A 5,967-nucleotide genomic window follows, 5' to 3' on the forward strand; every position below is an offset into this window, starting at 1 on the left:
TGGATCAGGGCCACAGCAAGGACTCAGGATCCTCACTGTGACATCTACCTGTTTTCAGGACAGTCCTTTTATAGAGAAACCAAATGCAAAAGACATGGGGTGGGGTGGGGTGGGGTGGGGGCTAACCACTCAAAACAATATTGCATTTTTGGCTAACCGGACAAAGTATTGCCAGCTGACCTTAGGTTAATTGGCCCCAAGCGAGGTGACTGAAGTGGTGGTTAGGGTCTGTCAGAGCACATCCAAAGTGTTGCCAGGTGTGTAGTTAAGAAAAGTGCAGTCAGAGTGCAGCCAGAGGCAGCGAAATGTGTAAATCGGCCAACTTGACCCTCTGGCAGGGAATGTTAGTGTCAGCTATGAATAACTAACTGCTTCTAGGAAGCAGAGTTGAAAAGCTCAAATCTTTATAACTTAATTTCACCTTATAAGCTGATCATGGTGGCAGCTACATCAAAGAGCAGGCCTCAACACTTCTGTTTCCTTTCTCTCTTTCTTCTTCCCCCATCTCTCCTCTCCGCCCCTCACCACATTTGCAACTTCAGTAAAGTAAACATAATTTTCTTTCAATCGAATAACCTTCACCATAAAATGAAAATGATACAGAAGATGACAGCTGCTACCCTCGTCAAAAGTGTTCATTGTTCTCCTGGCTGGCTCAATGTGTGCGAGTTTATTTGTCAGACGGTGGTGGCACACGCCTTTAATCCCAGCACTCAGGAGGCAGAGGCAGGTGGATCGTTGTGAGTTCGAGGCCAGCCTGGTCTACAAAGTGAGTCCAAGACAGCCAAGACTACACAAAGAAATCCTGTCTCAGGAGGAAAAACAAAAAGCATTCATTGTTGAAGATCCTCAGAGTGAGGAATGGTCCCAAAGAGTCTTAGCCCAAAATGGGTGAAGTGATGGAGGGTTTTCCAGATGGGTTAGGGATGATTTAATAACAGAGCAGATTTCAAGTCAGATACTTAATCCATATCTAGAAATAAAATAGCATGGATTTTCTCTTTCTACCAATAATTACATGTTGCCTAAAGATGCTTCCTGCCTAAAGATGCTTCCTGCCTAAAGATGCTCCCTGTCTAAAGATGCTCCCTACCTAAAGATGCTCCCTGCCAGGTACATCAAGCTTTATGACTGTATCTCGGAGAAATTTAGAAACTAGATATTATGGTTCAAAATTAAATGTCTTTCTGTCTGTTGGCTGCTTTACTTTTTTAGACATGAAAATGGTAAGATTCCTTCACACATATTACCTCCTAACAACTTTATAGGTGTGACACTGAGATCTGAAACAGATTGACTCCAAAATATTGACTTAAAGAAACAAAGAGATTTGTTCTCTGATTAAAGAGCTGTTATGGGAGTTCTGTTCCACACAAGCCTTTCAGCCAAACCTGGTGAGAAAAGAGGACTGTAGACAGCATGCCCAGTGTTTTGAGACTCGTTTCAGGAAGTGGAGAATGTGAGCCCACCCACCACCAGGCCTCATTCAAACAAAGGTCAGGTGGAAAATGCAATATGGCTAAACAGTCATAAATTCCCTCTTCAATTAGTTCACTAGGACCAGATACTGATAGAAGTAGATAGGCAGACGAATAGGCCAGGGATGCATAAGTAGACTGACTTAGTTTCAATTTTAGATTTTGGCATTTTCTGTTACTTTTCTCAACATTGAAGAAAGACCTTATAAAGAATAGACTGCTTTCCCAAAGTTGGGAGACCCTAGCAGAGACTTTTTGGTGGGCCTGGGTTTTGGATAGCATTGAGTACATAGAAAATGTTAGAGGAGGGGGAAGTGGTACAGTCCATTGGCATCACAAGACAACAATTTGCCAATGTGATGGTCAGTGTTGTCAGCTTGAGCAAATCTAGAATTTCCCAGGAGATGAGTCTGTAGGGAATTGAAGTAGGAAGGTCTACCCACTGTGGGTGGTACCATCCCCCGACTGAGACTCTGCACTGTATCAGAGGAGAAGGGGCACTGAGTGGCCTGAATCATTCACTGCTCCCTCCTGACACATAAAATAACCAGCTGCCCCAAGTTCCCACCGCCATGGCTTTCATGCCATGATAAGTCTTATGTGCTAAAATAAGCCCTTACTTCCTTAAGTTACTTTCGCCAGAGTATTATTTAATCACAGCAACAACAACAAAAAAAAGTTAAGACAATGGAGAATGTAAAGAGCAGAGGCCAGGAAGAAGAAAAAAGAAAAGAAAACAGCCCATCAAAAAACAATTTAAGTAGGAATTCAGGAATGGTTTCACAAGGAAATGAGGGGAGAAAGAGAAGGGAAACACTCGGACAGGTGTGTAACAGTCATTTATTAGCGTTTCCTTGAAGCCTCTTCTCTTTTCCTCCATCTCTTTTCCTCCATCTTCTCAAGTACACCCTTCTCCATGCCTTTTACAGGCTCCTCTATTGTGACACAATCTCTAAGTGTCAAAGAACACCAGGCTTCTGTTCTGAGTCCTCTTCTCTACTCACTTACGCTGCCCCACCATGTCTGTCGTCTGATCACACTCTTTCACTCTAACTACATTCATCCGTCCTCTTTTGCCACAGAAGTCTACATAACAAACCACACTAACGCACAGTGGCTTTAGGCAACTGACATTTACTTGGCACACGATCCAGCAGATTACCTGGGTAGTCCTCCTGGCACTGCTGTGAGACTAGGTCTGGCTCTGTTGCCCTGGCTGGCTTCCTCATGGGGCTCTTTAGTATCTGAATTACATGTCTGCACCACCATGCTCAAATGCCCTGTAATTACCTGGGTGGCTATCGAATGGCTATGCGCTGACTGAGGACAGAATTGACTAGAATGACTGGGGCATGTGGTACATGTGTCTTTCTTCTTCAATCAGCTAAGCCCAGACATAGCTTCATGAACGAAACAGGCGGAAAGAGCAAGCCATACCACAGGCTTAAGAATTTAAAAGCTTCTGGTTGTGTGATGTAACCGTGCTATGTCAGAAATGTAGGCAAACACATTTGTGTCCTTCCACAACGTTAGCCGGTGTCGAGTACCAATAAACTCATAAGGTATGGTGGCTGTGTCGCCATCAGTCTTCTAAGTAGTCCTAATTTCCTTGACAGCCAACCTAGCTAGGTAAACAGTTTCATTCGTGTCAATTGTAATGATTAAAATTAACACTCAGGTAACACAATAAATATATCCTTATTTACATATAGATAAATGAGTAGATGGATAGATAGATGATAGATAGATAGATAGATAGATAGATAGATAGATAGATAGATTACAGGATGGATACAAAGGGCTAAAAAGGCCACCATAGCGGAGTTCAAGGAGTTTCAAAGAAGCCTAATAGAGGCAGAAGGGGAATATATAATAGAGGTGCAGAAAGAGTCTCTGTTGGAGGGGTGGGGGAGTCAGATAACTAATTCCACGGGAGCTGCTATAGCATCAAGGGCTGAGCCTGGGAGAAGAACTGCAGAAGTGGGGTGCAGACTGTAGAGGTGAGGGGCAAGATAGGACCTAGAGAGATGAGCTGGCAGGTGGATAGACAACTAACTGAAGCCCTTGGGACAACAGGGAGTTCTCTGCTGGTCCCTACACACACACACACACACACACACACACACACACACACACACACTGAGTGGTCAGATGACAGGTTGGTGGGCCTCTCACCATCAGCGCTAAGTGTCTTCCTCTTTATGTGTCCACATGAGAAAGTGACACCTTTTCTCTGTCTTAGTGTAGCTAATCAGTTCTCAGGCCTGGTTTACCTGGAATGTTTTAATGTGCTCATTACTTCGATGAATTTATAGAGCAGCGTCCTTTCTATTTACAGGAAGGAGGTATCAGTCTCTGTACCCTGGGTGGTACGGGACAGTGCTGTTTCTGTGCCCATCGGGGGTGCACCGTCATCCTGCTTCTGCACTCAAAATGGAGTCTCTCAAAGCAAGGCGGTGTCTGAAAAGCCACTGTCTTACACTAGGTTAGAGCACAGCTCCATCAACACTAGCACCCATGGGTCGTGGGTGGGAAAGCACTGCAGTGTTGTAAGGCAGATGTCACCAATGCAGGAAAAGATGAAAAAGTGAAACCATTCCAAAGCGATCCACATCTATATGCAGAAGCTCCTGGTTTAGATCTATAGGTCCAAGTTCCTTTCTCTACACTCTAGACGTGTATATCCAATGGTCTAGGGTACGGCCTGCTTACAAACTCCAAGCAGTTTACTTAAAGCATATTTCACATTGGATTTTTGATCTTCTTTCACAATCTGCTCTTCAAATGCTCTTTCCCAATACAATATGACGAGACCATCCACTGTCCCTCAAGCCGGACACCTGATAGTAATCTTTGACATTTTTCTCTCCACCAAGATCTGTAACTTCTACACCCAAAATACCTCATTTCTAACTCCTCTTCATCATCCTTCCAAGTTGTTTTCAATCTCTCTTCTGAAACCCTCAAAATACATCATTTATCTTTGATGAAAGATCTCAGACTCTTCAAGGTCTTAAATCAACCCCCCCTCAAGTCCCCACCCCCACCCGCCATGCTCTTCCTGCGCAACTGTTTCCTCACTTTTGAAATTTCAAATTAAGAGCACTGGCTGTTGTTCTTCGAGAGGTCCTGAGTTCAATTCCCAGCAACCACATGGTGGCTCCCAACTATCTCTAATGAGATCTGGTGCCCTCTTCTGATGTGCAGAACAGACAGAACACAGTATACATAATAAATAAATAAACCTTTAAAGGAAAGAAAGGAAGGAATCCCATTATCACTGGCCTTCATTCATTACCCAGTTATATGAGCTTTCTTATCTCAAGTCCCTTACCTTGTTTCCAATAGTGCATACTGCGTAATAAGACCCTACACTCGGGCTTTCTGGAGCACCGGGTGGCTGGGCCGGGTGCCATGCTCGCCAAGCGTGAAGAGCGTCGCGTGGCCCCCACGTGCCGGACTCCGTTCGCAGGCCACAGGCCTGCAGGGTGACCCACCCATCCTTGGTTCCCTTGGGCGCGCTGTGTCGGGCCGCTGGGTAGCAGCAGCATGAAGGGTCACGTCGCTCGACGGGCGCCAGCTGCGCAAGACGCTCGGCATGGAGGTGGAGGCGCGCTGCTGCGTGGTCCTGCCTGGCCTTCTCCGTGTCGAGCATGCGCGGCTCGCTCACCGTCAACCGCGGGATTAGAGCGCCACGCTGAAGCGCGCGCGCATCGTGCTCACGTCTCTGCAGGTCTACTTCCTTAAAAGGGGGATATGAAGCCGTCTACTCACAGTATCCTGAGCGCTGTGTGGATGTGAAGTCCATTTCTGAAGAGAAGACTAAAAGTGAGAGAGGCCTCCTCAGCCAGTGTGGAAAGCCGGTTCTCAGTGTCACCTCCAGACCAGCTTATGACCAGGGTGGCCCCCTTGAAATCCTCCTCTTCCCGGAAGTGCCTACCATGGGTCTAAGTGTTAGTTCCTCGCCAATGTGCACATCACAGCCCTGCTCTGAGGCCTGCACCACCAACCTACACTATAAATGGATCTCTGTGGAGGACAACCCCACAGCTGACGTTAGCTTGCGTTTTCAAGAAGCACTAGATTTTATTGACTGCGTCCGGGAAGGAGGAGGCAAGGTCCTGGTCCACTGTGAGGCGGGGGTTGGGATGGGGGTGGGGTGTCTCCCGCTCGCCCACCATCTGCATGGCTTACCTCATCAAGACCGAGCAGTTTGGCCTGAAGGAGTGAGATCTCTCCCAACTTTGGCTTCATGGGACAGCTTCTTCAGTATGAGTCTGAGATCCTGCCCTCCAAAACCACCCCCGAACCTCCCTCCTGCCAAAGGGAGGCAGGCAACTCCTCGGTTATAGATATTTTACAGACACTGGGCCCTGATATGCAGGGTGCCTGCTGCGCATTCCCTGCCTCAGTCCTGGCACCGGCGTCCACCCACTCCACAGTCGCAGAGCTCCACAGGAGGCCTGTGGCCACAGCCACATCCTGCTGA

The 5,967-nt window shown here is 46.8% G+C and overlaps 1 pseudogene; it reads left to right on the forward strand.

Annotated features, from left to right (window-relative positions):
• The first annotated feature begins 5,076 nt into the window (after positions 1–5,076).
• On the forward strand, positions 5,077–5,967 carry LOC127212229 (dual specificity protein phosphatase 5-like; annotated as a pseudogene).

Source organism: Acomys russatus, chromosome 30, assembly GCF_903995435.1.
Source record: "Acomys russatus chromosome 30, mAcoRus1.1, whole genome shotgun sequence".
Lineage (NCBI taxonomy): Eukaryota > Metazoa > Chordata > Mammalia > Rodentia > Muridae > Acomys > Acomys russatus.